At 51.5% G+C, this 22,147-nt stretch overlaps 1 protein-coding gene across 4 annotated transcripts in view; it reads left to right on the top strand.

Moving 5' to 3' along the window:
• The first annotated feature begins 13,216 nt into the window (after positions 1-13,216).
• Positions 13,217-22,147, top strand: part of BCORL1 (BCL6 corepressor like 1) — a 59,590-nt gene continuing 50,659 nt past the window's right edge. For 2 of the 4 annotated variants that reach the window (XM_022561506.3, XM_022561502.3), the window contains exons 1-2: positions 13,217-13,379; positions 13,942-14,021. The gene's annotated coding sequence lies outside the window, so the exon portion shown is untranslated. Of the gene's footprint in view, positions 13,380-13,941; positions 14,054-14,827; positions 15,021-22,147 lie in introns of those variants that run through there. The other 2 variants (XM_022561504.3, XM_022561505.2) reach the window with 2 other exon arrangements.

The raw sequence follows: 22,147 nt of genomic DNA, 5'->3' as shown, positions 1-22,147 counted from the left end.
GGCCGCCCTCTTCGGCAGCCCCGCCCCTCACCAATCGGACTCCCTCACTGTACCTGGGCCCCGCCCCGACTGTCCTCAGGGGCGGGGCCAGCCCTAGGGCAAGCTGGGGCAGGAAGTGGTTGCAATTACACACTCCCGCCCCGCACTGGCTGCCACTGCTGGAGCGACAGTGCTAACTCGGCCGGCCCCAAACGTCAGGGTAGGAGCTGGAAGAGGGCTCGGCCGGGGGCTCCTACGCTGGAACGAAGCTCGTTTCCTGAAGGAAGGGAGCTTCCAAGGCTGGGCAACGCTGGAAGCCTCAGTTGGCTGCTGGTCACATCCAAGGATGAAGGGAGGAGATCGTGGGTCTCCGTCCCCATCCCAGCATGGCAGCCACTAGGCACAATCGTCCCTTTTAAACCTGGCCACTAGCTAAAAGCAGCTTTTCCCTGCTGTTTGGGCCCCCTGCTTGCGACTGCCAGGACTGACGGCCCTGACCCCTCCTACCAGGGGAGGACAAGCTTTGATCCTCTACTGCTGCAAATCACCAGAGCACAGTGGCTTTATACCCCCTACTCCTCCTTAGTTCCTCGGGCATTCCCATCTGGGGCCAGCTCTGGGCCAGGTGGAGGGTGTGGCTGGTATGGCCCGAGCCATGTGCTAAATACCACGTAGAGAGAGGGATGGGGGAGTTTGAGAACGTTTGGCTGGGATGGCTTCAGAACAATCTGGGGTGGACTTTCACTGAGAGCATTTTTAGCTCAGCAAATTGGGGCTGCATTAGAGGAACGGCGGGAGAAGAGGGCTCAGTGAAGAGACTGGAGAAATGAAGGGGATATGGGAGTACGGGAGGGAATGGGGATGAGTGAACTAGTTAGGGTTAAAAAAAAAAACGGCCTAAAAACCCGGTGGATGCAATGGGGGCTCCTCTCTGCCCTTCACTAACATCTTTTCCTGCAAGACCCAGGCTCCTTCAGTATGTCTGCACCCTGCAAAGCCCGCACTCAGCGGTTGCCTTCCCAGCTTCAAAGCCCCATTTCACATCCTACTAAAAGCTTCATCACACCCTCCTTTCGTTGTTCAACTGAAAGTGCTCCTCTTCTCCCAGGCCAGGCCTGCCCAATCCGCTGAGGTGGTTGAGGGCTCATTTGGGGGCTACCCAAAGAGGAGGGTCTCCCCTGCTCACCCCACCCATCCATCCTGGCAGGAGCCAAAGGCTTTGTGGCCCCGTTTGAGGGGCTACTGATCAACAGCCTTTTCCCATGGGCTTCTGGGCTCCCAAGAGACTGGGAAGCTGAGTCATAGGCAACTCCAGGCTCCACAGACAGCACAGCAAGAGAAAGAGGGAAGACAAAAAAGAAAAAGGTGCAAAAAGACAAACGGGGGGGCAGGTTCATTACCTGGGGAGCGGGCTCTTAGCCCTGGCTTAGTCTTGCTTCACTCATACGTGGAGATCACAATCAGAAGATTGCCTCTGAATATGAAAGATGATGACAGGACACAGGATCAAATAAAGAAATAAGGATGGAGGTGTTTTGTAAACTAGTAAGTTCTATACAGATGTGAGGGATTACTATTATTATTGCTATGCATTATGAATTTTCATTTTGCTCCCATGGATCTGGTTTATTCAATACTCTCCTTAATAGAGGAGCATGACACAGTCAGGTTAGCCTTGAGGCTTTTGAGGCCCTGAGTGAAGCAGTGTGTGTGTGTGTGTCTGTGTGTGTCTGTGTGTGTATGTGTGTGTATGTGAGTGTGTGAGAGAGAAAGAGATCCAGAGACACAGAGGGAGGGAAATGGGAGGGAGCGACTGGGTGGAACCCCTTCCCTCAACATTTGCCCCTGGAAAGATAGGGTTATAATGAACAAGGAGCCATTTGAAGGGGAGAAGACCTCACAGATTACATGGCCAGGGAGAACTAGGAGACAAGTCTTGTTCGTCTCTGCACCCTCAACACCCAGAACAAGCTCCTTCTGAGCTCAAGTGCTCAATGTCTGCCCGTTGAATGACTGATGGAAAGGCTGCTGGAAGGAAAGAGCGATGGGTGTGCCCACCCTTCTGTCTCCTCTGCTGCCCTAGTGCTGACTGTGTACAGATGAGTCTCAGCTCCTCCTTTCAGCTGTAGGAGCCATGTGCACCAGCCCAGTCCCCTGAGAGCTGATATGTCCCTGCAAGTCTGTGACAGTCACTGTACCCCTGATGTCTCTGCCACAACTAGGTGCCTGGTGTTCGGAGGCCCTGCACACAGCCAAGGCCACTTGCACCACACGTCATTGCTCTTTGAAGCTTCACAACACCCTCCAGTCTCTTGCAAAGCCTCGGGACCATTCTGAACATCAATCAGAAAACAAATGGGGTCATGGATGGGGAAGCACTTTGTGACCAGCAAAGCCCCATACAAATGTAAGGGATTATTGCATTGTATCTCAAAAAGAGCATTCCGACTCCTTGAGGGTTGTAGTTATTTGGATTTTGGCAAACAGGAGTTTACCACATTATAAAATGTGTGTGTGTGTGTGTGTTGGGGGGGCGTCTGCACAAGTGCATGTTCAGTGATAAGACCCACAGATAGAAACCTACTTGGCCAAGTAACACAAAGAGTCATTTAGACCATGCGGAGCCATACTGGTAAGTTAACAAGAATTCGAATTCCCTGGCCTTCTATCTTTTTCAATATGCTTCTATATAGGTGCTCTCATCAGATTCTCCCCACAACACTATGCCACTGTTAAGTCTCTGCGACTTGAGTTCAGTAGAATAAAGCCCACAGTGAGCTCCGAGGAATCTACTTTTGAGACTTGCAGGCTCTGAGAACTTTGCCTGGGAGAAATTTTCAGGCAGAGAAAAACATGGTCTGTGTAGGTCCTGGCAGGGCGCTCCAGACCCATGCCAACTTCCCTCCATTCTCTGTCCCCACAGAGCAGCTCTACAATGCCTCCATAACGACCTCCACACCAAGAAGAAGGCTCTCTTTCAGTCAGTCATTCAATCAACAAACATGTTTTGAGTGCTTTCCCATCAGTTCCAGGCCTTCTGCTAGACCCTGGGGCTACAAAAATGAAGAAGCCTTCATTGCTCACCATTCACCTCTCGCCTCTCAAGCGACATGTTTTGTAGCATCTTTTCCCCTTCAAGGCTCTCCTTGATGTTCATTTTATTCTGCTGAGTGAAGCCAGGGCTAATGGTTTTGAATCCAGCCCTGGTTGTTCAGTCTCTGATTGGGCAACAAGGGGCCCCTTTGGAGAGGGCAGTGCTCAGAACATCAAATGGGGCTCTCAGACGTGGGGCGCAAGTATCACAAACCTCCAGAGGAGATGCAAGCCTGACTCTTTTTTCTTTTTTTTGTCCACACCCTTGAAGAATCAGGAGAAAAATCATGCGATTAGCATTGTGTTGGAATAGCATTCTCACCTTGGGTTTTGTCAGAGCAGATGCTCTGCTCTGGGTCTGGAAATCCTCTCTGGTAAGTCCAGCTTAGGCTGTCGCCTTTTGGTGGGGGTAGTTAAAGGGCTGTCTTATTGGTCCTCAGTACATGGCCATGTGCATCCTTGGTGGGGAAACTCTAATAAGTTAACTAGAACATTCAAACAGAATGCCTTCCTGGATTTTGGAATTTTCCAATTTAGTAACGGTTAACTTCCACCTCCTTCCTTGTTTAGCTTCTTGGTGTGGAAAACCTTTCTCACGTGCATGAGACCACTTTCTAGATTGTCAGTAGACTTTAATGAGCAACTCAATAGAACCTCTCTGTTGACTGGGTGTCTTGCAGGGATTTGCAACCAGTGGATCCCAAACTGGGGTCCCTGAACCCATAAAAGCCTGGGAGAGAATCAATGAATTGCGCTGGTATTTCATAAAGTCTAGTGAAACGTACCAGCATGAGGTTGCAGAGGTTAACTACAAGGGCAAGTGTTTTTGGCTTTGGCTGGAATTAAATGACCTCAGTGTGACTATCTTGGGCTGATCTGAAGTTCTGGCCCAACTTTGTATGTATCTGATACGTTATTCAATGGAAAATTATTACTTTAAAATATATCCTGTTTAAGTAGATAAATATTTTGAGTACAGAGAGTTAAGAACACAGACTCTGGAACCAGACTGCCTGGATTCAGATACCGACTTCAAAACTTAGTAGCTGGGGGACTTCCTTGGTGGTGGAGTGGTTGGGAATCTGCCTGCCAATGCAGGGGACATGGGCTCGAGCCCTGGTCCGGGAAGATCCCACATGCCGCAGAGCAACTAAGCCCCTGAGCCACAACTACTGAGCCTGCGTTCTAGAGCCCACGTGCTGCAACTACTGAAGCCCATGCACCTAGAGCCTGTACTCTGCAACAAGAGAAGCCACTGCAATGAGAAGCCCGCGCACCGCAAAGAAGAGTAGCCCCTGCTCGCCACAACTAGAGAAAGCTCGCGCGCAGCAACGAAGACCCAATGCAGACCCCTCCCAAAAAAACCAAAACGAAAACCAAACTTAGTAGCTGGGAATGGATAAACAAATTACGGCACATCCATACAACGGAATATTATTCGGCCATAAAAAGGAATGAAGATACGTGCTACAATGCAGAGGAACCTTGAAAACTTGATACTGACCAGAAACTAAAAGCCACATATTATATGGTTTCACTTAAATGAAATATTCAGAATAGTTAAATCTGTAGAAACAGAAAGCAGATAGGAGGTTGCCAGAGTCTGGAGAGTGGAAGGGGAGCAACTGTTTAACAGGTACAGAGTTTCATTTTGGGGTGATGAAAACATTTTGGAACTAGTTAGAGGTGGTGGTTGTACAATGTTGTGAATGTACTAAATGCCAGTGAATTGCACACTTTATTTTTTTTTCAGTGTTGAATTTATTTTTAATGAAAACATTGATAAATATTTTCTAGATTTCTAATTTTTGAAATGGAATGTTTTTATAGAACATTTTGTTAGTTCAAAACACTTTAAAAATTTTTTAATTGAAGTACAGTTGATGTAGAATATTATATAAGTTACAGGTGTGCAATATAGTGATTCACAACTTTTAAAGGTTATACTACATTTATAGTTATAATAAAATATTGGCTATATACTCTGTATTGTATAATATATCCTTGTAGCTTATTTTATACATAATAGTTTGTATATAATAGTTTTATAGAGCACTTGTTTATTCTTTTTACTGAAGTATAGTTAATTTACAATGTTTTGACAGTTTCAAGTGTACAGCAAGTGTATCTTCTATACACACATATATATATTCTTTTTCAGATTCTTTTCCATTATAGGTTATTACAAGATATTGAGTATATAGTTCCCTGTGCTATACAGTAGGTCCTTGCTGTTTACCTATTTTACATATAGTAGTGTGTATGTGTTAATCCCAAACTCTTAATTTATCTCTCCCCCCACCCCAAATTGCACACTTTAAAATTGTTAATTTAGGGACTTCCCTGGTGGTCCAGTGGTTAAGACTCCGTGCTCCCACTGCAGGGGGTGTGGGTTCCATCCCTGGTTGGGGAACTAAGATCCCGCATGCTGTGTGGTGCGGCCAAAAAGTAAAATAAAATAAAATTATTACTTTATTTTATGTGAATTTGACCTCAGTTAAAAAAAACTACTAGCTGGGCAACTTTGGGCAAGTCACCGAACCTTTGTGGGCTTCAATTTCTTCATCTGTAAAAGGGGAGAAGAATAGTATTTACCTTATGGAGTTGTTAGGAGTATTTAAAGAGTAACTATTTGTAAAATCCTTTTTAAAAATATTTATTTATTTATTTATTTTTATTTGGCTGCATTTGGTCTTGGTTGTGGCACGCAGGAGCTTCCGTTGCAGCGTGTGGGCTTCTTTCTAGCTGTGGCGCACGGCTCAGTAGTTGTGGCACGCAGGCTTAGCTGTCCCACAGCATGTGGGATCTTAGTTCCCCGACCAGGGATCAAACCCGCATCCCCTGCATTGGAAGGCGGATTCTTAACCACTGGACCACCAGGGAAGTCCCTGTAAAATCCTAAAACAGTGTTTAGCACACACTAAGTGACATATAACTGTGTGTTTAAAATGGGGTCTATGAGGGGAAAAATAATGAAACCTTTGGTAGTGAAAAGTTTGGGGGTCCCTGGTGAAGATAAAAATAGAAAAAGTGCTCAATGTCTTTCAAAGGGTCATCTAAAAATCCTCTGGTTCCAACTTCCCGGTAGCGCTTGTTAGAAATTCAGAGTATGAGGCACCACCCCAGACCTATTCAATAAGACCCTGGGTTGGGAGGGTGCCTTGGAATCTGAATTCTGACAAGCTCCCCACTCCCCCCAAGTGGTTATTGTGTATATTAAATTTGAGAAATTTTGGTGTGAGCAATTTTTTTTTTTCACGGTACGCGGGCCTCTCACTGTTGTGGCCTCTCCCGTTGCGGAGCACAGGCTCCGGACGCGCAGGCTCAGCGGCCGTGGCTCATGGGCCCAGCCGCTCCGCGGCATGTGGGATCTTCCCGGACCGGGGCACGAACCCGTGTCCCCTGCATCGGCAGGCGGACTCTCAACCACTGCGCCACCAGGGAAGCCCTGGTGTGAGCATTTAAAGTGAGTATGTACTGAGGGCAGAATGCTGGCTTCCTGGATTTAAAAAAAAAGTCTAAATCCCGGGTCTCAACTCGTTTTTTAATCATCCTGTGACGACTGTCTTCCCAAAATGGACAGTTCTTCCTCTGGAGCCCCTTGAAGTTTAAGGAGCAAGAACAGACACACAAGAACACATATAAACACACAGGCCCAGAATAAGCGCGGTATCTTTACCAAGTTATCTACAGCAGCAAAACCATGTGTTCACTCTAGGCTGTTAATGTTGGAAGTACTATGCTGGGCTGTGTGGAGGACACAGTAAAACATGGCCCTTGCCCTCCAGATACTTGCAAATTCTAAGAGAGAAGATGGCTACTGAAAAGGCTGGGTGGGGTGTCCTGGGAGTGGTTGATTTGAGGAGTGGCGGGGGGGGGTCGGGGGGTTGGGAGACAATAGTGTGGCCCGGACTTGAAGGGTCCCATGCCCCCACTGAACACCTACTGTCAAACGATCCCAAAGTATTCCTGGAGTTCTGCCTCCTTGAATGCTCCCAGAAACTGTGGGCGATGCACCTTCTATGACTATGACAAGTCCCTCAGATGGGGAGGTAGAGCTAAGGCACAGAGCACAGAAAAGAACTAAGTGCTAAGTAGTACTTGCCATGGGGCCAAGAGTTCAGAGGCAGAAGCATTCAGAGAAAGCTTCATGGCAGCGGGGCTTGAAGGATTTGGCCAGGTGAAGGGGCGCTCAAGTATAGGCACACAGATAGGGGTGAGAATAGTATGTGTAGCTTCAGCAGGGCACGTCAGTCATGTGCCAGCATCCTGAATCACCACCACAGCCAGAGGAATGCACCGCTCCAGGAACTGGAATTTGGTGAGCTCCCACTGAATGTGGGCCACTGGACTGAGTGCTATTCTCAATCTTCTTTAGCCTCTTTGGAGGAAGAGGTAATAGTTCGACTGACTCAAAGGTCTTGCTAAATTTTATTCCATTCTCCTCTTCAAAAATACACCTCTCTTTTTCTTTATGTCCAGGTTGTAGCTTTTATTCCCAGGCTTGAATTAAGCAGGTGCTCCGAAGTTCTGAACTCTTTAAAAACTCCTCACGTTAAAAAAAACAAACTACTATGGGGTGTCTACTAGGGGCCAGGCCCTTTTCTAAGCACTTAACATACAAGAACTCATCTGATCCTTAGAACATTTTCAGGAGGTATTTATTAGGCCTCATTTTATAAATGAGGAAACTGAGGCTCAGAAGGAAGACGAGCGTCCAAGGTAATGTTGCTAGGAAGTGGCGGAGCCAGGATTCAAATCATATCTGTCTAACTTCAGAGACTGCGTGAATTAAATGGGAAGAGAAAGATTAAAAAGGACCAAGATTTAAAACTGAGTCTTTGGGAACTCCCTGGTGGCACAGCAGTTAAGAATCTGCCTGCCAATGCAGGGGACACAGGTTCAAGCCCTGGTCCAGGAAGATCCCACATGCCACGGAGCAACTAAGCCCGTGCGCCACAACTACTGAGCCTGCGCTCTAGAGCCCACGAGCCACAACTACTGAAGCCCGTGCGCCTAGACCCGGTGCTCCGTAACAAGAGAAGCCACCGCAATGAGAAGCCCGTGCACCGCAACGAAGAGGAGCCCCTGCTCGCCGCAAGCCACAACTAGAAAAAGTGCGCGTGCAGCAACGAAGGCCCAACGCAGCCAAAAATAAATTTAAAATAATAATAATAATAAATTAAAAAAAAAACCCCGAGTCTTTAATAACGGGCTAGAAGGGAAGCCAGGTCTGGGCCTCAGTTTCCCCACTATAAAATAAGAGGGTTGGATTAGATGATCCATTCATTCATTCACTTAACAAACACTCATAGAGCGCCTACTCCGTGCCAGGGTGGGGGATGTTTGGAGGAGAGGACGGAGGCTGTGACACACCGATGAGAAATACTGGGTTCCTTCATCCAAGAAAGGGAAAATCTGGTTGGAGAGCTAAATAGGCAGAGCATAGAAGTGCTAACTAAAGGGACAAGCTCAGTACTGTGGGGTACCACTAAGGAGGGAGTAGGGAGGTAGTGGGGGTCAGGGAGTGGGGAATCAGGGAAGGTGGCAGGAAAGAGCTGGCTTAAGTAATGGTTGAGTGGCATTTCAACATTGCTGAGAAGGGCATAAGAAAAAGCTGAGGGAGCAGTCAAGGAAGCGCTCCTCTTGTCCAAGGAATGGCAAGAGGGCCAGTTTGGTGAGAACAGAGGCCCTGTGAGCGACATGGGAGGAAAGGAGGCTGGAATCGGATCGGGGAAGGCCCTGAAAGCTAGGTGAAGGCTCATGGACTTGATTTTGTTGGCAGCGTGCAGCCACAGCCAGCTTTTCAGGAGGGCAGATGGTTTCTTAGAGTTCCTTCCATCTCTAACACTGTCTGTTTGATTAAGAACCTTGTTAAGTGCCTAGGAGTCTTAGGGAAGGGGGGAGGCTTGACCCGGAGAGACCTCTGGGGTGATTTTAGTCCCCTTCCTCATTTCCCCCCCCTTTGGCTATAAAATCCAGAAAGGTTGTTGGTTGTTTACAGAGTTAAGTTTAACCAGACATACTGTCTCCCCATCTAGACCCCGGGCTCTGAGAGGGCAGAGACCAGGCCTTCCTTAGCTGCAGTGAGCCACTGGCATGCTTCTCCAGCAGCAACCTGCTGCAATAGGGTTTGTGCATTTGAGATTTACGTGAATAGGGGGCAATGAATTTTCCCCTGTGGCCCCTCCTAGAGCATAAAGTGAAACACTTGAGAGCACATAGTGTTTGTAACTCGTGGTCAGTCTTGCTGACCTAGTACCAGCCCCACTCTTTTCCCACGTTTGCAAGGTTCTTTCTGTACCCCGATCTCCCCTGGTCTGCTTTCAACTGGGGTGACTTAGAATGAGCCCTTCAGCAGTCTTGAGACCCTGGGTTCCAAACATGACTTCACCTTCAACTGACTGGGGTGCAGGGGATGAAGGGATGACCAGAAGCTGCAAATGTGCTTCATTCTGGCACTCTGAAGATCTAAACCACTGGGATTTTATTGTTGTTATTGTTGTCATAGGGCTGGGCTGTTTTACCAGAGAGACAAGGCCTGTGATTGCAGAACAAACAGAGAATTAAAGCAATTATCCTATGAATTTAGCCAGAGGTTGGTTTGGAGCTTAAATTATCCTGGGACCCCCCCCCGCAAATGCCCTGTTTTGTCTGGTAAGCTTCAGGAAGGTAGGGCCCAGGCCAGTGTCACCCCTAGGTCTCTGAGCTACACCTAGGGAGGCTGGTGGTGCTGATAATAATAAGTCTTGCATGAGCCCAGTGGTTTACAGTGTACAAAATTCTTTCCCATCCATTATCTCATCTGATGCTCAGGGGTGTCCCTGTAAGGGAGGTATGACAGGTGCATTGATTTCCATATTTTAGAGCAGGGGGAAGGCCCAAAATACAGTACCGGGCATCAGGCTGGCACTACTTAAATGTTAGGGCTTGCTTGAGGTCACACTGCTAGCTATCGACAAGACAGGACTGGGATCTGATTCTTAAAACTCTCCAAACAATCCTCTTTCCATTACACCAAGCTGCCTCTCTGAGTCCAGCTGTTATCGATGGGAGAAACAATTAGAAAAACAATCCTGCCTGAAAATGAATATTTTGACATGAAATGGAGGCGCTATTCCATATTAAAAAGCGCTCCGGATGTGGAAACAGGACTACTGGGGTTGAATCCTGGCTCAGGCACTCACTAGCCATATGACCTTGAGCAAGCCACTCATAGCTGCTCATGGACTCAGTTTCCTCAATTACAACATCAAGAGTTGTAGTGAGAAACAAATGAAATAACACAAGTGAAAGGGCTTTGTAAACACTCTGATGTACAAAGGTAAGGTATTATTATGATGATGTTGTGGTTCTAGCCTCAAATAAAAGAATCATTAAACTCTACATTCTTTACAAGGTTTCCCACAGCTCTCCCCACCCTGCTCCTTGGTTTCCCATCATCTCCTGTAGGGCAGGAAGTGTGGCCCCCCAACAGGAAAAGGCTCAGAAATGCTAGGGCTTCAGCCAGGAAATAGCCATCTTGCCCCAACCTTTATTTCGCCAGATAAATGATGCAGCCAAATGGTGAGACACAGACGAGTGGGAACGGAGGTGTCCAGAATCTGTTTCAGCCTCAAACCAAGGAGCAAAGTAGCCCTAAGGCCCTAAGGGCCTTAAGAGACGTGGAGATTTAGTAATTACCAGATTAATTAAAATCAGTGAAGACAGCCAATTTAAATCAAAGCAGAAGTGGTGGGGCCTGCATTATCAGGCCCGATAGAGGCAATTTCCCCCCTTAATAATGCATTTCGAGTTCATATGTTGATTAGCTTAAACAAATCATTTCCCAATCTCCACTTTCCCTTGGTGCAACTTAGGCCAAACACTTTTTAAGGTTTGTGTGGGGTGCATGGCAGGGCAGGAGTGGTCAAGTAAAACAGCTAGTGAAGAGGTTCCCAAAGCAAAGTAAAATGGCAAGCGGTATGTCCACACTGCTGGCAATAGATTTTGACGCTGGTGAGGACAAGCAAGAGGGGTCATAGAACACCAGGCCTCATCCAGCAGCAAAGCCACTGCAGCCTTAGAGGCTTGCCCTCCTCCGCAATACTCACACACATCCTTCAAACCAGGTGAGGGAGACATACCAGGCAAGTCTCAACTGCCATCTCTAAAGTCCTTCCAAAGGAGAGAAGGAGAGAAGACACCCCACAGCTTAGAGATGGAACCTCTGGGCCTAGGACAAAGGAGGGGGGCGGGGAGGAGGGGGAGGAGGAAGACATTAATCCTGCAGGGCTTCCTTCCAGTCCACATCACCCTCTGGCTTCCTTAGTATAGATAAATATATAATAAATAATATCAATATATCTGCACATTAAAGATTTTTTTTCAAATTCCTGCTATTCATTTCACATTCCGTTTACAAAGCCCTGAACCCTCCAGGAACTGCAGGGCACCTCCCCTAATACCCTGTAGGTTGAGGCGATGCCTTTGAAGTCCCCACCACCAACTCAGGGTTGGAGCTGCTAAGAAACACCCTAAGACTGAAAGTAAGTCCGCCCGGCAGCTTCAGCTCCATCGCAAGCTGCTCTCCTCAGAGTTAATGTAAAGTCATCAGAGTTCCAATGTGGACCGCAGGCTTCTCAGCCCTTCAGTGCCGGGGATAGCCTGGGATGTAAACACATACGAGGATTTATTCCTTTGGCCAGGAGAGGAGTCGTTAGGGTAAAGGGTAAGGGTCAAGGGGTTCAGTTTGGTGACTGAGGAGCCTTGGAAAGAGAGCCAGGTTTTCGGCCCGAGTCGTGCAGGCTCCCCCCTTTGCAGACCTTTCGTCCCCCTCCTCCTTCCTCCCTCGGGCCTCTCACTCCTACCCGCCCCCCCCCGAGATGCCTCCACGCCCAGGCCGGGGGCTGCCCTTTGAGTTCTGCCCACGGGGGCTGCAGCCCCGGCCGTTGCCACGAAGGGTGGGCCGCCCCGGAGACGCGAGGCGAGGCAGCGAGCCCCGGCATTTTCCCTTCCCCAGCACCTGTCCCACTTCGGCGCCGGGGCTGGGGCTGCACCCGCGGGCGGCCTCGGTGCCCGTGCCGGAGCCACGCACCGAGGTCGCCCGGGTTAGGGAAGTGGGGGGCCGGGGGAGGGGAGGGGCGGGGCGTCCGGTGGGGGCGCCCCCCCGCAGGCAAGACCCCACCCCCCCGCATACACAGAGGCTAAACGGAGAAAGAGAGAGCCTCACATAAAGCTCGAGCGAAAACGCTTGCTCTCCGACCCCAAGCGGCGTTGCTCGCCCCCCCTCCTTCCTGGAGCCACGGGCTGGCCGGGGAAGGTGGCTCCGTTCTTCCCCCGTGGCCAGTGCGGGGTCTGCGGCTGCCCGGCGAGGTTCCGGCTTCCCCGGGGCTGGCAGGGGGAGCCCCGAGAACTGCAGGCCTGCCCCCCCTTCCTCCTCCTCCTTCCCCTCCTCCCCCACGTGTCCTCCCGGAGCCCAGCGGCCTGATCCCAGCACCCCCCTCCACCTCCCTCCTCCTCCCGCTTCGCCCGCTTCCCCGGCAGCGTGGAGAAGAGCAAAGTTGCGACAGCGGCCGAGGGGCTCTGCCCAGGTGAAGGGGGCTCCGTGGGAGCGGGGAAGCGGGGGGACGGCGCGGCCCTGCGGCGGGGGCGGAGAGAAGATAAAGAAACTTGCTTTCCTCGGCCCCCACCCCGCGCGGGTTCGGATCTTGCGTGGACCCAGCCCTCGTGGCGAGACGCGGCAACGCCGCCGGGACCGAGGCCGGCACCGGGACCGGGACCAGGACCGCGCGCCTGAGTCGGCTCGGCGGGCGCAGGCAGCGGGCCAGGCCGGCACCCAGGCAAGGGCGGGGTGGGTGGCCGTACACCGGACCGAACCGGGGACTCCGGTGGCCTGGGCGCGGGCCGAACCCGGATCGGGCCGAGTTGGGTGGCGAAGTAGGACGTGGATTCGGGGGCGGGGCGCGGCGGGAGGGGGAAACCAGGCCCGGCCGGACTGGCCTGGGCGTGGGGGCGGGGGGCGAGTTCGGGGCACTTGCTGGGCTCGGGACCGAGCAGTAGGGCGGGGCGGCGCGGCGCTAGGGGCTGGGCCGGACCAGCGGGGAGAGGGCGAGGGGAGGGGGAGCCGGGGGTGGAGTAGGGGCGTGGAGTTGCGAGCGGGGTCTGGCCTCGGCCGGGGGCGAAGGTAGATCGGCGGGGCCGCCAGCGGAGAGAGGGAGGCCCGCGGCAGCGCGGCGGCGGCGAAGGCCAGCTTCCGCGGAGTTTGTGCCCGGGCTTCCCGGGCTCCGGCAGCCTCAAGCGCACAAATGGGGCTAGGGGATTGACTGGTAAGCAACTACGAGTGTTAGACGGTGTTCGGTGGCGATTCCGGGAAAAGCTAGGAGAGACACTGTCTGCAATTATGCCGCACCCCCCCACCCACCTCTTTAGCATCTGGATTCTGCTCTCAGGGGGCCGCGGACCCTCCCCGCCGCAACCCTTTCACTCTCCAGCACTCCCACCGCCTCCCCCCGCCCCTTGCTCGGCCATCTGACTCTCCTAGGGTTGTGTGTTTGGGGGTGGACAACGGCAGGGGGGGTAATACTTTTCCTCTCGCGGCGGCAGCCTAGTTCCTATCTTATTCCTACATGTAGCGTTGCTTCGAGTAGCATGGACATTGGGGTTTAGATAATCTACCCCCAACTAACGCCCCCCCCAAGCGATTTGATGGCTTTTAAGAAAGGGGACGAATCCCTGGATTTCCACGCCTGGGATGAGGTTTGAGGATTGGGATTCACCCCCAGCTCACTTCCACTACCAACCCCTCTTTCCTTGTGAGCCATTTCCACGGGGATCCGAACTTGAGGGGGGGGAACGGGAGAATTAATGTGCTTCTCTATCTCTACACAGGGTCGGCGTGGCCAAGGACGGCTAGTCTCGGAGGGAAAGTAGCCACCAGTCCAACTCGGGTCGCCCCCACTATTACTTCGGTGAGGGGGGCAACGCTAAGAAGGGGATACTGGTGGGTAAGGGCCCAGTATAAGGGAGGGGGCTGGGTAGTCGCCCCCGAGGGAGTCCCTTTCTTGGCTGGGAGGGAGACGCGAGCCCCGGCTTCAAGGGAGGGGTTCCGGGGAGGGAGATGGGGGGTGGCGATGAGGGGGGGCGGGATGAAGGGGGAGTCACGCCCTGCTAGCAAGGGGAGCCTCCCTCAGGCCCCTGGGAGAAGGGGACTGAATGTGTCTGCTCTGTGCTGCCGGGCAGGGGAGATCTGGGGTCTCCGGATTTGCACACTGGATCCAGCACCAGTGGCCTGAGAAAGTCAGGTCGGGGCATAAGGTGGAGAGCGTTGGAAGAAAGAGAGAAACCCCTGGCCGTGGTGCACTGATCATTTCCCTTCCTCAACCTCCCCCTTCGTGGGGCGTACGGGGGGGGGGCGTGGAGCTCCTGCAGCCTCTCGAATTGAGCGCCTCCGCCTCTCCTGGGAGTCTAGCTTTTTGCCCGGCTTGCTGCAGCTACCGCTGCCTCCCTCTCCGGAATCCGCTCGGTCCTCGCAGCGATCCCCTCCTCCTCCCCTCCCCTCCCAGTGTCACCGGGGCTGCTTGGCTCTGCCCCCTTCGCCGCCGCTTGCTCCCTGCTTTCGTCCCTCCCTCTCTTGCTCTCTCCCTCCCTTCGCCTCCTCCTCCCCATTCCTCCCCCCGGGCAGGCGGCATTCTGGGAGTTGTAGTCCCGCGGAGCGGTGGCTGGCGCCGCCCGCGAATCCGACCGGACTCCACTTCCCGTCGAGCCCTGCGACCGGCACCCACTCCACCAGGCTTCGCTCGCACACACAGACACACACACACACACACCGCTCTCCCCCTCACTCTTTCGCTCGCCGCGGCTGCTGCCAGTGTGTGGCTCTGTCTCTCCTCCGCTTTGCTGAGCCCTCCCTTCTTCCTCTCAGTTCCTAGAGTCCGACCGCCGCCGCCGCCGAGAGAGAGGAGAAGGAGGTCGGTGGCAATAAGGGGCGGAGGGGGCATCAGATCGGGGCAGTATTAGGCGGGTGGTGGCTCAGAGGGGGTAAGAGGGAGTCCGGGTGGCGGCCTGAGCCTCCCCGCGGAGCCGACTCGGGAACAGGTGCGTCTTTTTTTTCTCTCCTCCAACCCCTCCACCCCTTTTGACTCCCCGGCTTTCTCGTATCCTCCACCCGCTCCTTTCTACCTCAAGCCTTTCCCCAACCCTGTCCCTTCTTCGCCCCGCGGCCGCTCTGCTTGCCCCCCGGGGGCGCCGTCCTCTTCGTGTCCCCGGACGTAGCGCTCCCTGGAGCTCGCTCTGTCCTCGCCCCTCCCTTCGGGACAGCTCCCCTCCACTTCCCACCTTCGTACCCCATTCTTGCCCTACCCTACCCCCTCCTCACCCCTTCTCCCTTAGCCAGGTGAGACTTGTTCGCCACGATCCGAGAGTCTTCATCCCGGCTGGGCGGGGGTCTCCATGGAAACGGGGGTCGGGTTGATCCTGGGGGGGAACCATTGGAATTACCCCACTCCTCGGAAAGGGAGGTGGAGGCTACGGTCTTGTTAACTACCTGGCCCCCAACCCCCTGATCCAAGGATCCGACGATCCGAAGGGAGACTGGCCAGCAGGGCAGGGCGAGAAAGGGCTTGTTTTTTTGGGGGGGGGCTGTCCGTGATGAAGTCCTGAAGAGACCAGGAGAAAATACCCTCCAACCTCAGAGGGGAGGTGCGACGGGTGCTCTTAAGGGCTGCTTTCTCCCTGGTGTCGGGGTGCAGGAACCGTAGGGTAAGGGGTACCCCTAGGTGGCGGCGGGGCCTGGGTTCGGGAGTGGGAGTGCTGTGATGGGGGCAGGGGCAATTATCCGAGTCCCTGGAAAAAAGGCGGGGGATGACTTCGGAGCGCCCTGGCTCCGCTGCCCTCGCTCTAGGGGCGGGGGCGCCGGGCCGGGCGCGGCGGGGAGGGGGCTTAAATTGAAGGAGGATGAGATCGGGGGCAATTCATACTAGCCCCAGCAAGCCAGGGGGGAGATCCGGCGTGCAAGCTCTCCACCCGCTTCGCGCCAGGCCTGGAGGCAAGGGGTCTGAGAGCGAAGCCGAGGGCTGCAAGGAGGGAGGCTCCGGTTACTGGGCCGGGTTTCGGGATCGGGGGCAATCCCCCAGCCCTTGGAGAAGGAGGGAGAGGGATGGCCGCGAACCCCAGGGCTCCCCCACCCCGGGTCCTAAGGGGCGTGAGGAACGGACAGCAGGCCTGGCGGAGCTGGATTCGAACGGATCGCGGCTGGGGACTGGGGGTGGGGTGGGGGCTTAGTGGTGGGCTTTGGGGGGAGCAGTCCCGCGGCGGGGCGGGCGGGCGGGGCGTGGGGCTCCGGCGGGCGGCGGGGCGGGGCCGGGGCGGCGCTGCTGCCGCTGCCGCCGCCGCCGCTGCTGCTCCTGCTGGGGCCGCCGCAGCCGTTGCCGTCGCCGCCGCCGCCGCCGCTTCTGGGTGGGGAACGGAGGCCAAAGGGAGTCCCGTGCCGGGGCAGAGGGCGCCGGCGGCGCGCGGTGGGGAGGGGGCCGTCCTGGGGGCGGGTGCAGGCGGGGGGTGGAGCCCCCGACGGGGGGCGGTACGAGCCGGGACGACGACGACGAAGAGCCCCGGGGGCCGGGTGCATGGAGGACGAGGTGCTGGGAGAAGGAAGCGGGGGGTGGGTCCCGCGACGGGCCTCGTGGGCTTGGCTCCTCGAGGTTCTGCTTCGGGACAGAGCCCTGTGGGGGTGCCCAGAGGCCCGGGAAGGGACCGGGAGGTGAGCTGGACGATGGAGGGGGCCCTCCTTGCTGGGGTCCCGCCGAGAGGAAGGCTGGGCCAGAGGGACGTCCGGGGCAAGGCTGGGAGGAGCCGGCCGCACCTCGGCTGGGGATTTCGAGTTATGGAGGTGCGGGAGATTGTTGTAGGCAAAGACGTGGTCGAGGGGAAAGGCGGGAGGGAACCACACTGCAAACCTGGGAGGCCGGTGGGGGTGCCCTTCTATTCCGCCCGCCCCCCCCCCGCCAGTGGAAGCACTCTGGTTTTGTTTTATTGTTTTGAAAAATTTCAGTGTTGGCTGTACGAAGCTGTCGATGCGGTGATACTTATTTATTCTTGGTGTCTTCTAGAGTAGACAGTAAGGACAGGCGTACCTTGGTGAGGACGCGTCTAGCCCACGGTTTAGGGGCTCTTTATGCGAGTGTGAGAAGGGGACCCTGTAACTTCTGCGGCAGCGGAATACTCTCAAGGCAGTTTGGAGACAGTCCCCGTGGCACAGAGGTGGAGTACAATTGCAGAAATGTTTGGTGAGACTTCTGGGGGTGCAACTGTAGGTTTGCATTGCCCTGGTTAGCCCGTGGTTCTTTCAACTTAGAAGGCTATTTCTCAAAGTCACACTGCTGAAACGTTTTTCGGGGGAAATGAATGGGGTATGTATTCGGGGTTGGGATTAGATTAGGTTGATAATAAAATTACCAGGTTGGAAGGGACTTTAAAGGTCATCTAATTGTCTGTTTACCTGTCCTGTCCTTGAATGTTGGGAGAGAGGAAGCTTTATTTGGGGAGAGATGGTAGGCAGCACAGTGGAGCAGAGTTTAGGGGTACTTAGATTGGATGGGGATGTCACCACGTAGTACTGAAGAGGACAGTATGTAGGAAAGAAATTTGGAGGATTCCACCAGGGGATTAAATGGGGTAACCTAATCCCAAGAATCATCCAGAGGCTCCAAATAGAAGCAAAATGCAGGGGGAGGAACCTGTAAAATTTTGATGGAGAAGCAAAGTTAGTAGGAAAGACTGGGGGAGCTAGGAGGAGCAGGAGGCTTGGTGATGCAAGTTAAGAGAATCTGAAGGCTGATGGAGTTGAGGAGGGACATGGCCATCTGACCAAGCTATGTGGATATTGCTAGGCAGTCTCATCTTTTGATACGGCGACTGAGGCAGCTGCTCTTGGGGTGGATGTAGGGGACAAGAGGCACAGGCCATGGGGCACAGAGCCTTACTCAAATTGATGTTACGAGGGTTGACCCCGTTGCTAGCTTTGCAGCAAAGGTAGGTAGGTTTCTTTTTGTTATGGCCCTGAGAAGTTGCTGATGAAGGAAGGGGAGAGGACTCTGATGTCTCGGTTAAGGAGGACTAGTTCTTGAGGCCACAAGGAAGAGATAGCAAATTGTTAGGACAGGGCAGAGGAAAGCTAAGTCCCTGGGAAACTCTGCAGTTGGAGTTTGGATTGGGCAGAGTGGAGGGGATTTCCACAAGCAATGGTGGCTGTACCAAGGGCACTTGTAGAGCTGGTTGTTTTGATTTACCAGGAGAGGCTAGGGAGGGAAGGAGGATCCCTTTCTTTCTCAGTGATGTAAACTTTCTTGGGAAGCAAAGGGGGTTCCTCCAGATGTCTCTTTGCTTTACTCATGCTACAATTCACTACATAGGAAAAAAAAGGTTAGTACAGGGGGCAGAGGATCTCAACATGATGAGTCTGGATTATGGGTTTTAGAGGGTATTCTTTTAGGGGAACAGAATTATGGGAGAAAAGGACTTGAATACTAGAAAGAAGGAAGGCAGAAAGAGAAGTCAGAAGTGGGTTGGTTGGACAGTGAAGAGGGAAGAAAGGTGATCACACTGGTTCCATGTTAGGGCTAAGTAGGAAAAAGTGGAACCTTGAAATCTCCAGGATAATGTTTTCCAAAGTAAAGTTTGTAGAATCTTTAAGGCTCTTTACACTTCCATGCTAGAATCAGTAAGGTTTGGGCAAGAGAGAAGGATGATCTTGGGTAAAAATAGGGCTACAGAGAAACTGATATGTAGGAAGAAATAGAAATATATTTACACATAAGGAAATAGGGAGTTTAGGGATACTATACAGGCTGAAAAATGCAGAATAGAGAAAGAGGGTGGGATAACAAGCCAAAGTAGGAAGGTGTTTATTCAGATGTCATTGGGAGCTGGTGTGGGGAAGGTAAAAACTTGCCTTTGATAGCCGCTGCCCTGGGAGGGCCCAGGAAGCAGAAGTTAGCTGGGATCCAGGGCTTATAAGTCTAAGCATTAATTAGAAAATCTAGACTAAAGTAAGGATATTGAATGGGGGAAGGAATTAACTGTCCTAAATAGAATGGCCTTGAAAGAAGGAGAAAGTGGGAATACACCAGTTTTTCCAGTCTGCAAGTGGGAGGAATCCTAGATATATGGAGATGGATGATGGAAATTCCAGAAAGAAACAGGATAAAGAACAGTGGCCTGAGAGCCTTGGGCCAGAATTGGAGGGTGGGGTGGGGGCATGGAGGAGAGGCGCTAATTCGGGGTTGGACAGCTGGAGTGGTTCATTGCTTCTAGGCTGAGCTAAGTTTGAGATGGACTAGAATGGCCTCAGAGGGTAGAGAGCTGTTTTCCAGTGTCAACCAGCATCTGGGATTGAGAGAGGAGGAGTTCATGGTTGAGTTGGGTGGGAAAGTGAACACTAGAGTGGAAAGGAGAGAGCGCTGGGGAAAGTGGAAGTTGTTGGGATAAAAGGGAAAAGGAGAAGCCACTGATGGTTACGTGAGGGGGGAAGGAAGGCCCTAGACCTTTGGGTTTTCCAAAAGAAAGGAAATTTCTTAATGCTGGAGTTCCAGTTGGGTGTGAGTCGCTGCTTGCCAGAAGGTTTAGCATCTGACCGGCCAAAGAGGGAGGTAATAAGAAGTAATCTACCTTTCGGCCACTAGGATGCTATACAGTATTTTATATAATTTCACATACAAACTAGGCTTTATTAACGCCAGTTTTTGAATGGTCATCCTTAAAATAACGTAGAAACTGTTCTCCTTCTAAATCATATGCTTTCCTACTGTTCATAACTTAAAAGCACTCTTTTATGATGAAAACTTTCTTTGGTGAACTAAAGTTGAATTCTGGTCAAGAGTAAAATTTAACTCTTTTTCTATCCTCATCATTCCGATACACTGTTCTGGCTCCCTCTTTTTTTTTTTTTTTTTTTTAAAGCAGAAGCCACCCTTTCCCCATAAAACATTAAAAAGTGAATCATTGTTTAAAAAGTGGCTGCAGGCTGCATGTCAAGGTCATATTCTCCCTGCCCAATGGATTGTGATGAATTTGAAGAGAGATGATTTATTATTTGTAAAACGGGGTAATTTTTAGCTTATTCATGAGAGTATGTGACACAGGATACATCTTCATTTGGATTTTAAGAAGACCTTAAGCTAAGTATCCATGAAGAATTGAGAGTACTGAGGGGCAGGCAAAGTTTTGTGTTTTAGGCTTCTTTGACTGTCTGCTAAGAAACAAAATTTGGTTACCTCATTGCTAAGGTATGCCTAGAAATCTTAGTGTTAGTGCCATTTAAGGGTACAGTCGAGTTTTGTTATAATGCTGGTGTCCGGGGACAAGGAGAGCAAGCAGGTTTTCATTTTTCCAAGTTCTATAGAGAAGTGCACTACATGTGGCTCTGAGCCCCGGAGTGAGCGGATGCACTCTATACCTAGACCTGAGAGGTGATTAGGTGTCTTACTATGACGAGGCTTTACTCAGCGTGACTTGGTGGTACCACGTACGGGTTAGTGTGGTCCAGTGGTTCTCAGACTTTAGCCTGCATCAGAATTATCTGGAGGCCTTTGGAGACATAACAGCCCTCGGTTACAGTCCTGATTCTTCTACTTCCTAGTCGTGTGGAACTTTCTTGAGCCTCAGTTTTCTCATCTATAAAATGGAGATGATAACCCCAGTCTCACAGGGCTGTGAGGATTACATGATGCATCTATAGTGCCAGGTCCATAGCAGGTGCCCAATAAATGGCATCTATTATTATAGTATAATCTAGTTTTTCTTATTCAACTGTGTCCTATGACATTACCTTTTTATATTACACTATGGTAAACATGGTGGCAGAAAGAAAACTATCAATAGCTCCTGAGTGCTCCCCTTATATCTTGATTCTCTGTGCTCTTTCTCCATATTCCTGTTGTATTAGTACATATTTAGCGTTTACGACGTGGTAGGAAGAAAGAGCTTGGCTCATCACTGCATTATTGCATCCACCTTTGAGGTGGAAGTGGCAGCTTCTTTAACAGCTGTGCTGTAACCCTGCTTAATATTTCAGAACAGGAACTGAAGGGTGTATATCCAGTCGAAACTTCAGGGCACATTTTGGTCCGTCCTTTAGAAATGACCCAAACGTAGTTTACCAGGGTGACATTTAAAAAAGCCATTGCTTTCTGAAAAGGGCTGCTGTGTTTAATTATGACTGGTTGGGCTTTCCAGCTGTCTCTGACATCTGGAAGTTCTACAAGAGCTGGTAGATAGAGCCCAGGTCTGGTATGGCTCTATGACAAGGATGTTCATCAGTGATTGGATGAGAGAGATTAACGTCTCAAATAGCTCGGGTATCCCCAAACCAAACTTTTGGGCAGAGAAAAACGATGGGCTGTAAAATATAGTCCCTCTCTGCAGCCAAAGTGAACTTTGATGCCAACAATCAGCTATGCCAATATAGGGAGAGTGTGATACCAGGCCAATTTAAAACTAGATCAGTGAACAAATTAATAATTTCTGTTTGACTTCAGAAATGCATTATTATTCTCTACCTGTCCCCCTCCCCAGCAGATCTACCTTCCTATTTATATTATGCTTAGGCAAATATTAAAATGAGTTGTTCCCTGAGCACACATCTACTATAAGTGGCAGAAGGCAGTCCGTAAGTCGGCTGGGTTTAAAAATTAGCTGCGGCTAAGCTACAGATAATTGGAAGTTGACTTTATTGTTTTGCCCCAGCCCAATTTTATTTTATTTCTGTGGTTTCTTTATCATGGAAGTAAGGAGAAGAAAGAAAGTTTATGAGAGATCATGGGAAGTAAAAGGAATTCAAAGACCCAATGCCTCTTTAAAAAAATTAACTAATTATTTATTTTTGGTTGCGTTGGGTCTTCGTTGCTGCACACGGGCTTTCTCTAGTTGCGGCGAGCAGGGGCTACTCTTCCTTGCAGTGCACGGGCTTCTCATTGTGGTGGCTTCTCTTGTTGTGGAGCACAGGCCCTAGGTGTGGGTGCTCAGTAGTTGTGGCTTGCAGGCTCTAGAGTGCAGCCTCAGTAGTTGTGGCGCACGGGCTTAGTCGCTCCATGGCATGTGGGAT

The sequence above is a fragment of the Delphinapterus leucas genome, chromosome X, assembly GCF_059928025.1.
Source record: "Delphinapterus leucas isolate spDelLeu-1000000601 "Yukka" chromosome X, BTC_Dleu_Yukka2, whole genome shotgun sequence".
Taxonomy (NCBI): Eukaryota; Metazoa; Chordata; class Mammalia; order Artiodactyla; family Monodontidae; genus Delphinapterus; species Delphinapterus leucas.
Note: the sequence above shows the minus strand (reverse complement) of the source record. Positions and strands in the feature narration are given on the sequence as shown.